This window comes from Ovis canadensis, chromosome 14, assembly GCF_042477335.2.
Source record: "Ovis canadensis isolate MfBH-ARS-UI-01 breed Bighorn chromosome 14, ARS-UI_OviCan_v2, whole genome shotgun sequence".
In the NCBI taxonomy this organism is placed as follows: Eukaryota; Metazoa; Chordata; class Mammalia; order Artiodactyla; family Bovidae; genus Ovis; species Ovis canadensis.
Genome location: NC_091258.1, coordinates 57,703,801 through 57,719,272, shown reverse-complemented (window position 1 = coordinate 57,719,272; position 15,472 = coordinate 57,703,801). Strand labels below are relative to the sequence as shown.

Below are 15,472 nucleotides of genomic sequence, written 5' to 3'. Positions count from 1 at the left end.
CCATGGGGCTTCCTCTGTGGCTCAGACAGCAGAAATTTGGCTGCAGTGCAGGAGACCTGGGATCAATCCCTGGGTTGGGAAGATACCCTGAAGAAGGGAATGGCTACCCACTCCAGTATTCTTGCCTGGAGAATTCTATGGACAGAGGAGCCTGGTGGGCTACAGCCCATAGTTTCTCTCTCTTTTTTTTTTCTTATATTTTGTGAATTTACAACAAAGATACTCACAGTGGGATGTGACCTTTAAAAAAAAAAACCCAAAAGATATAGAAGGAACTACTTGTAGTTTTGAAGATTGTGTTCATACATGAAGGCTTAAATGAGTTGTGTGGGACATCCATTACTGCACCTATGTTCTAAGTTTGGCTTTTAAAATAAAATGTTTTGCCCCAAATCCAAGCATTTTTATTCATTTCTTGTTGGGTACTAAGTTAACATGCAAATTTCAATTGCCAGTTGAGTGGTTCTCTATGGCAGACACCCACAGCTTTCTCATTCACCCCATCTGGGCCTCCAGTGTGGTCTAATTATCCTGAAAAGCCAAGATGTGTTAGAGCCGAGCTTGATTACTCTAATGGCGCACGATGTTTTTACAAATCTCCCAGTTTCCAGAATAATTATCATTATCATATGTATGTGTTTAGCCAAAAGCTTAATTGGAAAATTCCAGAACGAAACAATACTACATGAGAAAAAAAATCTTCTAGTCATTTTCTTTGAAAAAAATTTAAAAAAATCAAAGTGCCGCTAGTACATGCATAAGGTTAAACCATCATATCGTGCAGAAGGGCTTATGAAGCATAGCGATTATTCCTAGCCTACCTCTCCCCAGCCATGGACCTATGGAGGCCACCACTTCTAATTCTTTTTAGCTGCTTATCCTGGTAGTTATCTGCATCTCTAAATAATATGCTTATAGCATCAGTTCTTGATTCATCCATTGTAGACATTCACTATTAATTTCCAGCTATAATATAAATGAAGATTTATCTCACAGAACAAATACTTAGAGATATTTAAAAATCATTTTCCTGAATTGATTTTATTTCCTTCATGAAGGACAGAAGTCCAAGGCTATATGCATTGTAAGGTAGGCCTGACGTGTCCTGGTGGTGTCTATTTTTGACTGTATATTCTTTGCTGTATTAACAGTTCCCCTTGCTTCTTGAGGACTTCCCGTGGGCTTCCCTGCTGGCTCAAATGGTAAAGAATCTGCTGGGAATATAGGAGGCCTGGGTTTGATTCTTGAGTCAGGAAGATCCCCTGGAGAAGGAAATAGCTACCCATTCTAGCATTCTTGCCTGGAGAATTCCATGGACAGAGGAGCCTGGTAGGCTACAGTCCACAGGGTCCCAAAGAGTCAGACACAACTGAGGGACTAACACTTGCTTCTTGGCCGTGATTTTGTATGCTTATTTTAGAGTGAGTCTTTCATGTTGGAGGCTTTCACTGAAGTCTGGTGACCACTGGAGCATATGTAAGAATGAGATCATGAATCATCCTTGTGATTGGGCCTTTGTGTTTGTACTGGACTCACTGATGGAAGGACTTCACTGCTGATGATCAGGTGGGAAGCCACTCTTTTATTTAGTTAAAATTTTTAAAAAATGAAAAAAAGTTTTAAAGGTTAGTTTTCCGCTTACAGTTATTACAGAATATTGGCTATGTGCCCCATGTTGCACGATACATCCTTGAGCCTATCTTACAGCCATTGGTTTCTGCCTCCTTTGCCCTCCCCTTATGTTGCCCCTCCCCCTCCCCCACTGGCAACCACTAGTTTGTTCTCTTTATCGGTGAGTCTGCTTCTCTACGGTTTTATTCACCAGTTTTTTATTTTATTGTTTTAGATTCCTCATAACAATGTTGTGATAGTTTCAGGTGGGCAGTGAAGGGACTCAGCCACACACACACACACACAAGTATCCATTCTCCCCCAAACCCCTCTCCCATCCAGTCTCCCACTCAACGCTGAGCAGAGTTCCTTGTGCTATACAGTAGGTTCTGTTGAGTCCTGCCCCAAGGCCACAGGTATGAGACATTGTACCAAGGCCACAGAAGGGCCCAGAAACCTGGTCACCTCTGGAGCTGACTGAGCCCCTTTGTAAACCATTGCCAAAAGGCCCCCTGATCATCACCAGGAGGCTTCCTGACTGCAATCTGTTGAAAGTTCTTTTCTCTCGGTGGATTCCTTGCTCACTGTGAATGGTCATTTCCCATCCCTTGTTGCACCTATTACCTCCTTTACAATTAATTTAGTGGGGCATGGGGAGGGCATGAGGATAAAAGTGTGGGTTAAATAGTCATCTTTAGGGACTTCCCTGGTGGTCCAGTGGCTGCAACTCCAAACACCTAATGCAGGGGGCAGGGATTCAATCCTTGGTCAAGCAACTAGATTCCACATGCCACAACTAAAGATCCCACCTGCCACAAGGAAAATCAAAGATCCCCTGTACTGTAACTAAGATTTGGTGTGGTCAAATCAATCAATCAGTCAATAGGAAAAACAAACAAAAGATCCCAGCTATCTTTAACCAGGAGTTCACTCATTTTGAAAAGGAAGTGTTCTAACAAAAGGACAAATACTGTATGATACCATTTGTATGAAGAACTAGAACAGTCAAATTCATGGAGACAGAAAGTAGAATGGTGGTTACTAGGAGCTGGGGGCAGGCAGGGGTTTCTGTGGTTGTTGTTTAGCTGCTAAGTCATGTTGTACTCTTTAGTGACCTCATGGACTGTAGCCCACCAGGCTCCTCTTTCCATGGGATTTCTCAGGCAAGAATACTGGCATGGATTGCCATTTCCTTCTCCAGGGCAATCTTCTCAACTCAGGGATTAACCCATGTCACATGTATTTCAAACAGATTCTTTGCTGGTGAGCCACTGGGGAAGCCCTAGGCAGACAGGGTTTCCTATTTTGTTTCAAGGATATGGAATTTCATTTTGGGATGATGAAAAAGTGCTGGAGGTGGATGATGGTGATGGTTATACAGCAATATAAGTATATTTAATACCACTTTAAAATGGTGAAAACAGTAAATTTCTCAGTTATGTATATTTTACACAATAAAGACTAGAAAGATTTATCTTCACTGTATATAATTTTACTACAATTAAGTATCTAAGGAAGAATCAGTTCAGTTCAGTTGCTCAGTTGTGTCTGACTCTTTGCGACCCCATGAATCGCGGCACGCCAGGCTTCCCTGTCCATCACCAACTCCCGGAGTTCACTCAGACTCATGTCCATCAAGTCAATGATGCCGTCCAGCCATCTCATCCTCTGTCGTCCCCTTCTCCTCCTGCCCCTGATCCCTCCCAACATCAGAGTCTTTTCCAATGAGTCAGCTCTTCGCATGAGGTGGCCAAAGTACTGGAGTTTCAGCTTTAGCATCATTCCTTCCAAAGAAATCCCAGGGCTGATCTCCTTCAGAATGGACTGGTTGGATCTCCTTGCAGTCCAAGGGACTCTCAAGAGTCTTCTCCAACACCACAGTTCAAAAGCATCAATTCTTCGGTGCTCAGCTTTCTTCACAGTCCAGTTCTCACATCCATACACGACCATTGGAAAAACCATAACCTTGACTAGACAGACCTTTGTTGGCAAAGTAATGTCTCTGCTTTTGAATATGCTATCTAGGTTGGTCATAACTTTCCTTCCAAGGAGTAAGCGTCTTTTAATTTCATGGCTGCAATCACCATCTGCAGTGATTTTGGAGACCCCCATAATAAAGTCTGACACTGTTTCCACTGTTTCCCCATCTATTTCCCATGAAGTGATGGGACCGGATGCCATGATCTTCGTTTTCTGAATGTTGAGCTTTAAGCCAACTTTTTCACTCTCCACTTTCACTTTCATCAAGAGGTTTTTAGTTCCTCTTCACTTTCTGCCATGAGGGTGGTATCATCTGCATATTGAGGTTATTGATATTTCTCCCGGCAATCTTGATTCCAGCCTATGCTTCTTCCAGCCCAGCGTTTCTCATGATGTATTCTGCATAGAAGTTAAATAAGCAGGGTGACAATATACAGCCTTGGTGTTCTCCTTTTCCTATTTGGAACCAGTCTGTTGTTCCATGTCCAGTTCTAACTGCTGCTTCCTGACCTGCATATAGGTTTCTCAAGAGGCAGATCAGGTGGTCTGGTATTCCCATCTCTTTCAGAATTTTCCACAGTTCATTGTGATCCACACAGTCAAAGGCTTTGGCATAGTCAATAAAGCAGAAAGAGATGTTTTGCTGTAACTCTGTTGCTTTTTTGATGATCCAGCGCATGTTGGCAATTCGATCTCTGGTTCCTCTGCATTTTCTAAAACAAGCTTGAACATTTGGAAGTTCGCGGTTCATGTATTGCTGAAGCCTGGCTTGGAGAATTTTGAGCATTACTTTACTAGTGTGTGAGATGAGTGGAATTGTGTGGTAGTCTGAGCATTCTTTGGCATTGCCTTTCTTTGGGACTGGAATGAAAACTGACCTTGTCCAGTCCTGTGGCCACTGCTGAGTTTTCCAAATTTGCTGGCATATTGAGTGCAGCACTTTCACAGCATCATCTTTCAGGATTTGAAATAGCTCAACTGGAATTCCATCACCTCCACTAGCTTTGTTCATAGTGATGCTTTCTAAGGCCCACTTGACTTCACATTCCAGGATGTCTGGCTCTAGGTGAGTGATCACACCATTGTGATTATCTTGGTCGTGAAGATCTTTTTTTGTATAGTTCTTCTGTGTATTCTTGCCACCTTTTCTTAATATCTTCTGCTTCTGTTAGGTCCATACCATTTCTGTCCTTTATCAAGCCATATACAGGAGACAGGGCTCAAGACCATCCCCAATGAAAGGAAATGCAAAAAAGCAAAATGGCTCTCTGGGGTGGCCTTACAAATAGCTGTTAAAAGAAGAGAAGTGAAAAGCAAAGGAGAAAAGGAAAGATAACCATCTGAATGCAGAGTTCCAAAGAATAGCAAGGAGAGATAAGAAAGCCTTCCTCAGCGATCAATGCAAAGAAATAGAGGAAAACGACAGAATGGGAAAGACTAGAGATCTCTCCAAGAAAATTAGAGATACCAAGGGAACTCAATATCTTATAGTATCTATAATGGAAAAGAATCTAAAACAATAACTGAATCACTTTCACACCTGAAACTAACACAGCAGTATAAATCAGCTATATTTCAATAAAAATTATTATTATTATTTCATTTTTTAACCTTTTAAAAAAATTTTTATTTTTACTTTATTTTACTTTACAATACTGCATTGGTTTTGCCATACATTAACATGAATCCACCACGGGTGTACATGAGTTCCCAAACATGAACCCCGCTCCCACCTGCCTCCCCATACCATCTCTCTCGGTCATCCCAGTGCACCAGCCCCAAGCATCCTGTATCCTGCATCGAACATAGACTGGCGAGTTGTTTCTTACATGATAGTACACATGTTTCAATGCCATTCTCCTGAATCATCCCACCCTCTCCCTCTCCCACAGAGTCCAAAAGTCTGCTCTACACATCTGTGTCTCTTTTGCTGTCTCGCATACAAGGTCATCATTACCATCTTTCTAAATTCCATATATATGTGTTAGTATACTGTATTGGTGTTTTTCTTTCTGGCTTACTTCATTCTGTATAATAGGCTCCAGTTTCATCCATCTCATTAGAACTGATTCCAATGTATTCTTTTTAATGGCTGAGTAATACTCCATTGTGTATATGTACCACAGCTTTCTGATCCATTCATCTGCTGATGGACATCTAGGTTGTTTCCATGTCCTGGTTATTATAAACAGTGCTGTGATGAACATTGGGGTACATGTGTCTCTTTCTATTCTGGTTTCCTTGGTGTGTATGCCCAGCAGTGGGATTTCTGGGTCATAAGGCAGTTCTATTTACAATTTTTTAAGGAATCTCCATACTGTTCTCCATAGTGGCTGTACTAGTTTGCATTCCCACCAATAGTGTAAGAGGGTTCCCTTTTCTCCACACCCTCTCTAGCATTTATTGCTTGCAGACTTTTGGATCACAGCCATTCTGACTGGTGTGAAGTGGTACCTCATTGTGGTCTTGATTTGCATTTCTCTAATAATGAGTGATGTTGAGCATCTTTTCATGTGTTTGTTAGCCATCGTATGTCTTCTTTGGAGAAATGTCTATTTAGTTCTTTGGCCCATTTTTTGACTGGGTCATTTATTTTTCTGGAATTGAGCTGCATAAGTTGCTTGTATATTTTTGAGATTAGTTGTCAGTTGCTTCATTTGCTATTATTTTCTCCCATTCTGAAGGCTGTCTTTTCACCTTGCTTATATTTTCCTTTGTTGTGCAGAAGCTTTTAATTTTAATTAGATCCCATTTGTTTATTTTTGCTTTTATTTCCAGAATTCTGGGAGGTGGCTCATAGAGGATCCTGCTGTGATTTATGTCAGAGAGTGTTTTGCCAATGTCCTCCTCTAGGAGTTTTATAGTTTCTGGTCTTACGTTTAGATCTTTAATCCATTTTGAGTTTATTTTTGTGTGTGGTGTTAGAAAGTGATCTTCCCAGCACCACTTGTTAAAGAGATTGTCTTTACTCCATTGTATATTCTTGCCTCCTTTGTCAATAAGAATTATTTTTTGAAGTGGTGGTCTTACTAGCTGAAGACTGAGATGAGATTTTAGGACTGTCAAAACTGCCCTAAAATTGAAAACTGATGGAGGACATCCTAGAAGGGAGTGAGTCATGGAGAATAACTGCAAAATGTGCATATAAATTCCCCTCAAAGCTCTGGTTGACTTCTAACAGGAATACATGCAGGGCGAGACGTCAGGGAACCCAGCTGAAAGTTTTAGCTATTAACAGAATTTTAGGCAGAAATTTCTGTACTAATTTTGAAGTTTGGTTCTTGCAACTAAGATGGGCTTGTGGAACTTGTAAAGTTTTCTTGTTGTTGTTCATTCATTCAGTCATGTCTGACTCCATGACCCCATGGACTGCAGCACGACAGGTTACCCTGTCCTTCACTATCTCCTGCAGTTTGCTCAAACTCATGTCCTTTGAGTTAGTGATGCCATCCAACCATCTCATCCTCTGTTGCCCTCTTCTCCAGCTTTCAATCTTCCCCAGCATCAGGGGAACTCATGTTCCAATGAGTCAGCTCTTCACATCAGGTGGCCAAAGTATTGGAGATTCAGCTTCAGCCTCAGTCCTTCCAATGAATATCCAGAGTTGATTTCCTTTAGGATTGACTGGTTTGATGTCCTTGCTGTCCAAGGGGCTCTCAGAGTCTTCTCCAGCACCACAGTTCAAAAGCATCTATTCTTTGGTGCTCTGCCTTCTTTATGGTCCAACTCTCACATCCATACACAACTACTGGAAAAACCATAAATAAGTATAGCTTTCTATTAAAATCCAAAATAAATAAATAAAGCTTTCTGTTGAAATCCAAAAGGGCATGGCCATGTCTTACAAATAAGCTCAGGATTAAGGATTATCAAATGCATCCATGGATCCATGGTTTAGACCTAATGCAGAATGGAGCTGCAGAACACAGGAGAGTCAAATTGAAGACAGGTTGGTGGAAATTATTCAAACGAAGTACAGGGAGAAAATGGTTAAAGATGAACAGAATCTCAGTGACTTGTGAAACAATATCAAGTTGTATAATATATGTGTAGTTGGAGTTCCAAAAATGGAGGAAAAATATATCAAAGACCAGTGGTCCAGAATCCCCCAAATTTGGGGGGATACTTGAACCCACAAGTTCAAAGTTCCAAAGAGAATCTACAGCAGAGGTTCACGAGTGCTCTTACACTTTTTTCCCCCTGAAATGTATGTGCAGATGTAAAGTTTGCAGAGAGCAAAAACTTAAGACAAGATGGGACATTAAGTTAAAATTCAATGACTTTGAGGCCCACACTGTGAGCCCAATACAGAGGATCGCAGGGGAATGTAGACGGTCAGTCCCTCGAGGATGGAACTTCAGCACCAGGGCACACTAGACCAGGAAACAATTACACTGGCTTATTCCTACAGCTGCAGGCTTTGGGTCTCCCTCCAAGGAATCAGGGCCAGGGCTGGTGTGAGACAAGGTAGGCATCAAGGTAGGGTGCAAAATTTAAGGAGGTAGTTATTCTCAATGTACAATTTAAGTAAAGAGAGAGGACCCCTCCTGCAGGCTGCCACACCACTGCAGCATGAGGGATCATGATCCAATGAACAGACTTTGCACGCTGTGGGATGATCACAAATAGCACATTAATATACTGTTAACAAAGAATTTTATCAGTCAATCTTCATATGACTTCATGTGTGGTAGAGCAGAGAATCAGTATTAGCACACTCCTCTCTTTACACTGGGAAAATCAAGGGCCAGAGTAGGTTTTGACCTCAGGTGGACGATGGTGGAGTCAAGACTTGTTCTCACGTATTTTCAGTCCAAACCTCAGTTCTTTCTATTACAGCACCCAGCTAGAAGAGAAAGTGGCCTACTTAGGAACTGGTTCTGCTTTACTTCTTTGAGGGAAAAATTCCTGGTTTTGCTCTATTGTGTATCTTAACTGATCTTGTGTTCTGATAGTTGACCAGGGTTATTGAAGATATAAATAAGTAAATTGTGGTAAGTAACAGGAATAACTATTGGCAAATAAAAATGATGGAGTAACTAATCAATGCATTGTTGCAAAACACTTTCATAAAAATTCCTTTTTTCTGGAGATTCAAAGCATCATAAAAAGAAACAAATTACAACGGAACAACTTTTAGAGTTTATGTGGATATAACCTGGCTTCCCAGATGGCTCAGTGTGAAGAATCCACTTGACAATGCAGGAGCTGCAGGAGATGGCGATTCAATCCCTGGGCAGGGATGATCCCCTGGAGGAGGAAATGGCAACTCACCCCAATACTCAAAATTCCATGGACAGAGGAGCCTGGAAGGCTACAGCCTATGGGGTCACAAAGAGTCAGACATGACTGAGCAACTGAGCGTGCGTGAATATATATAACACACACAGACACACACACACACACACTGGCCATACCGCAGCAGTCTGTGGGATCTTAGTTCCCCAACCAGGGACTGAACTTGGGCCCACATCAGTGAAAGCACCGAGTCCTAACTATTGGGCTGCCAGGGAACTCCTTAGAGTTTATATGATATTTATAGAAAGTAATTTTAGGACAAAAGTTAAAAAAAACTGAGCAAAATAATGAAAAAAAAAGTAAATTACATAACAATAAATTATATATTCCTATATTATGAGAAGGAAATGGCAACCCACTCCAGTAATCTTGCCTGGAGAATTCCAGGGACAGAGGAGCCTGGCAGGCTACAGTCCATGGGGTTGCAAAGAGTCAGGCATGACTGAGCAACTATCACTCACTCATATTATTAGTAACTGTGTAAAACATGTGGCAGTAATTACATTTGGATGTTTTTGGCTGTCTTACTGAAAGTATTACATTATCGAAAGTGACATTTACACACTTACCTCTAAACAACATTAAAAGTTAGAGGTACTTCATGGGGTAATATTTTATTTTTTTAATTTAAATTTATTTATTTTAATTGGAGGCTAATTACTTTACAACATTGTATTGGTTTTGCCATACATCAACATGAATCTGCCACGGGTGTGCACGTGTTCCCCATGCTGAACCCCCCTCCCACCTCCCTCCCCGTACCACCCTTCTGGGTCATCCCAGTAATATTTTAAAGAATTGCTCATTTTTCCAGATACACCTCACTTCTAAGATCTGGGCACCATATTGGTGTTATTTACTTAGTTGAAATTCCGAAGTATCTTGGACTTGAGTGTACATTAGTGTTGGTAAGATGCACCCCTTACAATATCTTTTGGATTTAGAGTGTTCTGGAAAAAGAAAATGAGCCTTAGGACCCTGTGCTGACCAGGGGCAGTTGTGGCAGTGTGGATGCGGTGTTGAAACAGAGCAGGACTGCATGGTCCTTGGCCCGCCACCCCCATCATGTTCTCTGCCTTCCTTTTGCCTGTGGAAAACTTCAATCAAAGGAAAAGTTTAATCAGAGAAGTGAAAAATGCTGAAACAAAGCAAAACAGTCTAAGGAGACTAAATAATAATAATGTAGTCATTAAGAACAGCCAAGGACGTTCAGTTCTTTTTCAAGGGCTATAGATAATATTCTGAGCCGTGTCTTGTGAGCTGTTTTGTAGATACCAAAACACCAGGTGGAGGAGTTAACTCCATGATGACCAGACTGTACCTGGACTTGAGCTGCCACAATTCTGAGAACTGACTGCAAAGAAATGGGAACAAATGCACCCCCGAACTGAAGATTAACTGTACCTAGAACAAGCAACATCATGCTAGTCAGACCACTGATGACCGATTGAAGATGACTGTCAGAGATGACTGTACTGTTTCTGCATGTGACCCCAATCCCCACTCTTACCCTCTCTTACCCTCTGCTTGTCAGCAGGGGGAATAAGCCTTTGGACAGATGTCCACCCTACCACCCCCCGCCAGTTGCCAGCATCTGAAATAAAGCAAACTTTCCTTTCCACCAACCTGGCCTGCTTTTTGACTTTTGAGAGGTGAGCATCCAGACCCCCCCATGCATACCTTTCAGTAACAGTAGCTGTGGTGGTGGTAGTAGTGTGTTAAATAAATAAGAGGGAGAAAAACTTCCAAGGACTCTTCCCTGGCAGTCCACTGGTTAAGACTCTGAGCTTTCACTGCATGAGGTGAAGGGTTGATCTCTGATGGGGGAACTAAGATCCCATATGCTGTGTGGTGTGGCCAAAAAAAAAAAAAAAAAAGAAAGAAACGTCTGGAGGTCTTAAGTCCATCAGAGGGGATTTTTTGGTCAAATATCAAGCTGTTCAAAGAAATTAGATAAACTAGAAAGAAAAGATATTCCAGAGGTAGAGAGTGGATAGAATGAGGAACTGGCCAGTTTGGATTCTGCACTGTTGTTGTTGAAAATGCTGAGCACTAAGCCTGGGGCTTGTCACCAAACTGAGTGGTTGCAGGCAAGGGAGGCTGGGAGGCATTGCCACTGACATTCCTGATTCTCCCAGGGGCAATGTGGAGACAGGAGTCAGCTTTCAGATTACCTTCTCAGGTGAACACCTGTGGGGACCAGTTCACCCTAAGACCATTCTGAGATATGTTTGTTCTTTTACACAGGGTATTCCATGGTGGAGCAGGGTCAAATTACAAATGGGTCATGTATCATATGTCGAAATGTTTAACAGTTATAATCCAAGCAATAAGAGGTGAAATAAAATGTTACTTTATTTTTCTAGATAAACTGGATAACAGCACCAATTCAGTGGACATGAATCTGCGCAAACTCTGGGAGATGGGGAAGGACAGGGAAGCCTGGCGTGCTGCAGTCCATGGAGTTGCAGAGTCAGACATGACCTAGAAACTGAACAATGGCAGCAGATAAACTGCACCTTCAAACTGACTGGTCAAATGTAGACTTCCCTGACTCCTTGGAGTTCCATGTCAGAACATGGCGAAGGGGGAGAACCATCCCTGACCATGACCCAGGCCCTCTTCTCTTCCCACTCTCACCTCTTTCCAGCAGTGTGAAGGCCCCATCTGTGCCTCTTGAAGTCACACTCAAGCCTAAGGAAAAACATCCTGTAAGTGGCAATCTGTCATGCTTCAAGATGGTGGACATAGGAAGAGAGGCCTATGGAGGCCTATTTAGAAACAGGCTTGAGGTGGGACTCCCCTGGTGGTCCACTGGCTAAGACTTTGTGCTTCCAGTGCAGAGGACCCAGGTTTGATCCCTCGTCAGGGAACATGTCACAGCTAAAGATCTTACGTGCCAAATAAGTAAATAAATATTAAAAGAAGAAGAAATAGGCCGGAGGCTCTTTGGGCATGGAATTCTGGGCCACTGGGATCTACGGAAATTTTCATAGGTCTGTTAATTAGGTAATAGCATTGTATTGATATTAATTTCCAGCTTGAAAATTGTACCACAATTATGCACATAGATTTTTTTAAAAAATATGGACTATTTTTAAAGTCATTATTAACTTTGTTACATTATTGTTTCTATTTTATGTTTTGAGTGGGATCTTAGTTCCCAGGCCAGGGATCAAAACAGCACCCCCTACATTGGAAGGTGAAGTCTTAACTACTGGACCACTGGGGAAATCTTCATAGATGTTTTGTTTTTAGGAAGTACACAATAAAATAATTAAGAATAAAGGGGTATGATGGCTGCAACTTACTCTCAAATAAAAATAATGATAATAAATATATATATATATATGTAGAGAGAGAAAAAACATAAAGCAATGTGGTGAAATGTTAACAATTAGTCAATCTTCCGTGAATCTTTCTAGAAGTTCTTTATATTCTTTTTGCAACTTTTCTATGTTTAAATATAGAAAATATGCTTTTCATAATAAAAAGTGAAACAGTAAGACATAGGGACACGGCATCCCTTCCCCTAGTCACCACTGGACTCCTCTCCCTCCCCTCAGCATTATGCTGACTGTAATTCAACAAATTATAACAAATAACAAATGAAAAGGAAATGAATATAGTTACAGAAAACAAAAGGGAAAAAAAAAGTCATTTTGGGCAGCTGATGTAAGTACCTATGCAAGGCCTACTAGTGGTCTCTTAGACTTATTTAGGAGTTCAATCTTTGGGTCAGAAAGATCCCCTTGGAGAAGGGAATGGTTACCCACTCTAGTCTTATTATCTGGAGAATTCCTTGGACAGAGGAGCCTGGTGGGCTACAGTCCATAGGGTTGCAGAGTCAGACACTACTGAGCGACTAACAGTTTCACTTTCAGGCTTATTTAGACTCACAAGATGACCGCAAGCCACACTCAGTCTGTTTAGAGGGAGATAGGTTAGGGGAGCTTCAGACATTCTTTGCCACAGTTCACTGGGTAGGTACAAAGATGCTAGATGCACATTGGACCTCAATGAGAGCTGCTTTGGTTTAAATGTCTCATGCCTCATGGCAACCCACTCCAGTATCCTTGCCTGGAAAATTCCACGGACAGAAGAGCCTGGCAGGCTACAGTCCATGGGGTCTCAAAGGGTCAGACACGACTGAGTGACTTCACCTCACTTCACTCTCTGCCTCACAAGAGACAATCTCATAATTCCACAGGCACAGTTTCCAGGGTTTCTGCAAGGGATATGCCTAGTTATAAGAGTCCAGTACTCACAAAGCCCCAAACAACGGCTTCCCCGTTAGGTAGTTGCAGATCTGTCAGTCCAGTTTACCAATGATGAAAAATTTTTTTTTAATTAAAAATTTTTTTGGCTATACCGTGCAGCATGTGGGATCTTAGTTGCCAAACCAGGGACTGAACTGGCACTCCTTACATTGGAAGTGTGGAGTCTTACCATTGGACCATCAGGGAAGTCTCATCAATGATCATTTTAGGATTAGCTTTTTAAAAAAATTTATTTGTTTTAATTGGAGGTTAATTATAAGATTGTACTGGTTTTGCCATACATCAACATGAATCCGCCACAGGTATACACATGTTCCCCATCCTGAACCCCCCTCCCTCCTCCCTCCCCGTACCATCCCTCCGGGTTGTCTCATTTAGTTTTTATTTTTGACTGCACTGGGTCTTCATTGCTGTGTGCAGCCTTTCTCTAGTTGTGGCGCCTGGGGCCTACTCTGTTGTGGTACATGGACTTCTCATTGAGGTGGCTTCACTTGTTGCAGAGCACAGGTTCTAGCCAAGACGGCTTCAGAACTTGGGCTCACTCTTTGAGGCTTTTGGGCTTAGTTGCTCTGCAGCATGTGGAATTCTCCCAGATCAGGGATTGAACCCAGGCCCCCTGCATTGGCAGGTGGATTCTTAACCACTGGACCACTAGGGAAGTCTCTACCAATGATCATTTTTACTGTAAGCAATGCAGCCTTTCTTTCCTGGTGGCTCAGTAGTAAAGAATCCACCTGCAGTGCAGGAGACACAAGTTTGGTCCCTGGATCGGGAAGATCCCCTTGAGAAGAAATGGCGATCCACTCCAGTATCCTTGCCTGGAAAACCTTGCGGGCAGAGGAACCTGATGGGCTAGACGGAAGAACATGGGGTCGCAAAGAGTCAGACACAACTTAGCAACTGAATGACAGTAACAACAATAGCCTAGCAAAATACTTGACATAATTTTAGGGAAATAAACCTAAGGTTAGGTTATCATGCAGAAGTGTTTTTTTTTTTTTTAATCTTTGCCATGGCTTTGATTAGAACTTTAAAAAAAATTAATTTATTTGTTTTAATTGGAGGCTAATTACTTTACAATATTGTAGTGGCTTTAGCCACCTCATCGACACAAATCAGCCATGGGTGTACATGTGTCCACCATCCTGAACCCCCTTCCCACCTCCCTCCCCATCCCACCCCTCAGGTCATCCCAGTGCATTAGCCCTGAACGCCCTGTCTCATGCATCAAACCTGGACTGGTGATCTATTTCACATATGCTAATATACATGTTTCAATGTTATTCTCTCAAATCATCCCACCCTCGCCGTCTCCCACAGAGTCCAAAAGTCTGTTCTTTACATCTGTGTCTCTTTTGCTGTCTCACATATAGGGTTATCGCTACCATCTTTCTAAATTCCATATATATGCATTAGTATACTAATGCATTAGTATTGGTGTTTTTCTGACTTACTTCACTCTGTATGATAGGCTCCAGTTTCATCCACCTCATTAGAATTGATTCAAATGCACTCTTTTTAATAGCTGAGTAATATTCCATTGTGTATATGTACCACAGCTTTCTTATCCGTTCATCTGCCGAGGGACATCTAGACTGCTTCCATGTCTTAGCTATTGTAAACAGTGCTTCAGTGAACACTGGGGTACATGTGTCTCTTTCTATTCTGATTTCCTCAGTGTGTATGCCCAGCAGTGGGATTGCTGGGTTGTATGGCAGTTCTATTTCCAGTTTTTTAAAGGAATCTCCACACTGTTCTCCATAGTGGCTGTACTAGTTTGCATTCTCACCAACAGTGCAAGAGGGTTCCCTTTTTTCCGCACCCTCTCCAGCACTTATTGTCTGTAGACTATTTGATAGCAGCCATTCTGACTGGCGTGAAATGGTACCTCTTGGTGGTTTTGATTTGCATTTCTCTGATAATGAGTGATGTTGAGCATTTTTTCATGTGTTTGTTAGCCATCTGTATGCCTTCTTTGGAGAAATGTCTGTTTAGTTCTTTGGTCCATTTTTTGATTGGGTAGTTTATTTTTCTGGAATTGAGTTGCAGGAGGTGCTTGTATATTTTTGAGATTAATTCTTTGTCAGTTGCTTCGTTTGCTATTATTTTCTCCTATTCTGAAGGCTGTCTTTTCACCTTGCTTATAGTTTCCTTCGTTGTGAAAAATCTTTTAAGTTTAATTAGGTCCCATTTGTTTATTTTTGCTTTTATTTCTGTTACTCTGGGAGGTTTGTCATAGAGGATCCTGCTGTGATTTATGTCAGAGAGTGTTTTGCCCATGTTTTCCTCTAGGAGTTTTATAA

At 41.7% G+C, this 15,472-nt stretch overlaps 1 protein-coding gene across 2 annotated transcripts in view; it reads left to right on the top strand.

Annotated features, from left to right (window-relative positions):
* LOC138418696 (transcription factor Sp5-like) overlaps positions 1-15,472 on the top strand; it is a 30,012-nt gene that overhangs the window by 13,027 nt on the left and 1,513 nt on the right. The window contains exons 2-4 of one of the 2 annotated variants that reach the window (XM_069550327.1): positions 1,421-1,566; positions 10,424-10,541; positions 11,256-11,600. The gene's annotated coding sequence lies outside the window, so the exon portion shown is untranslated. Of the gene's footprint in view, positions 1-1,420; positions 1,567-10,423; positions 10,542-11,255; positions 12,196-15,472 lie in introns of those variants that run through there. The other variant, XM_069550326.1, reaches the window with a different exon arrangement.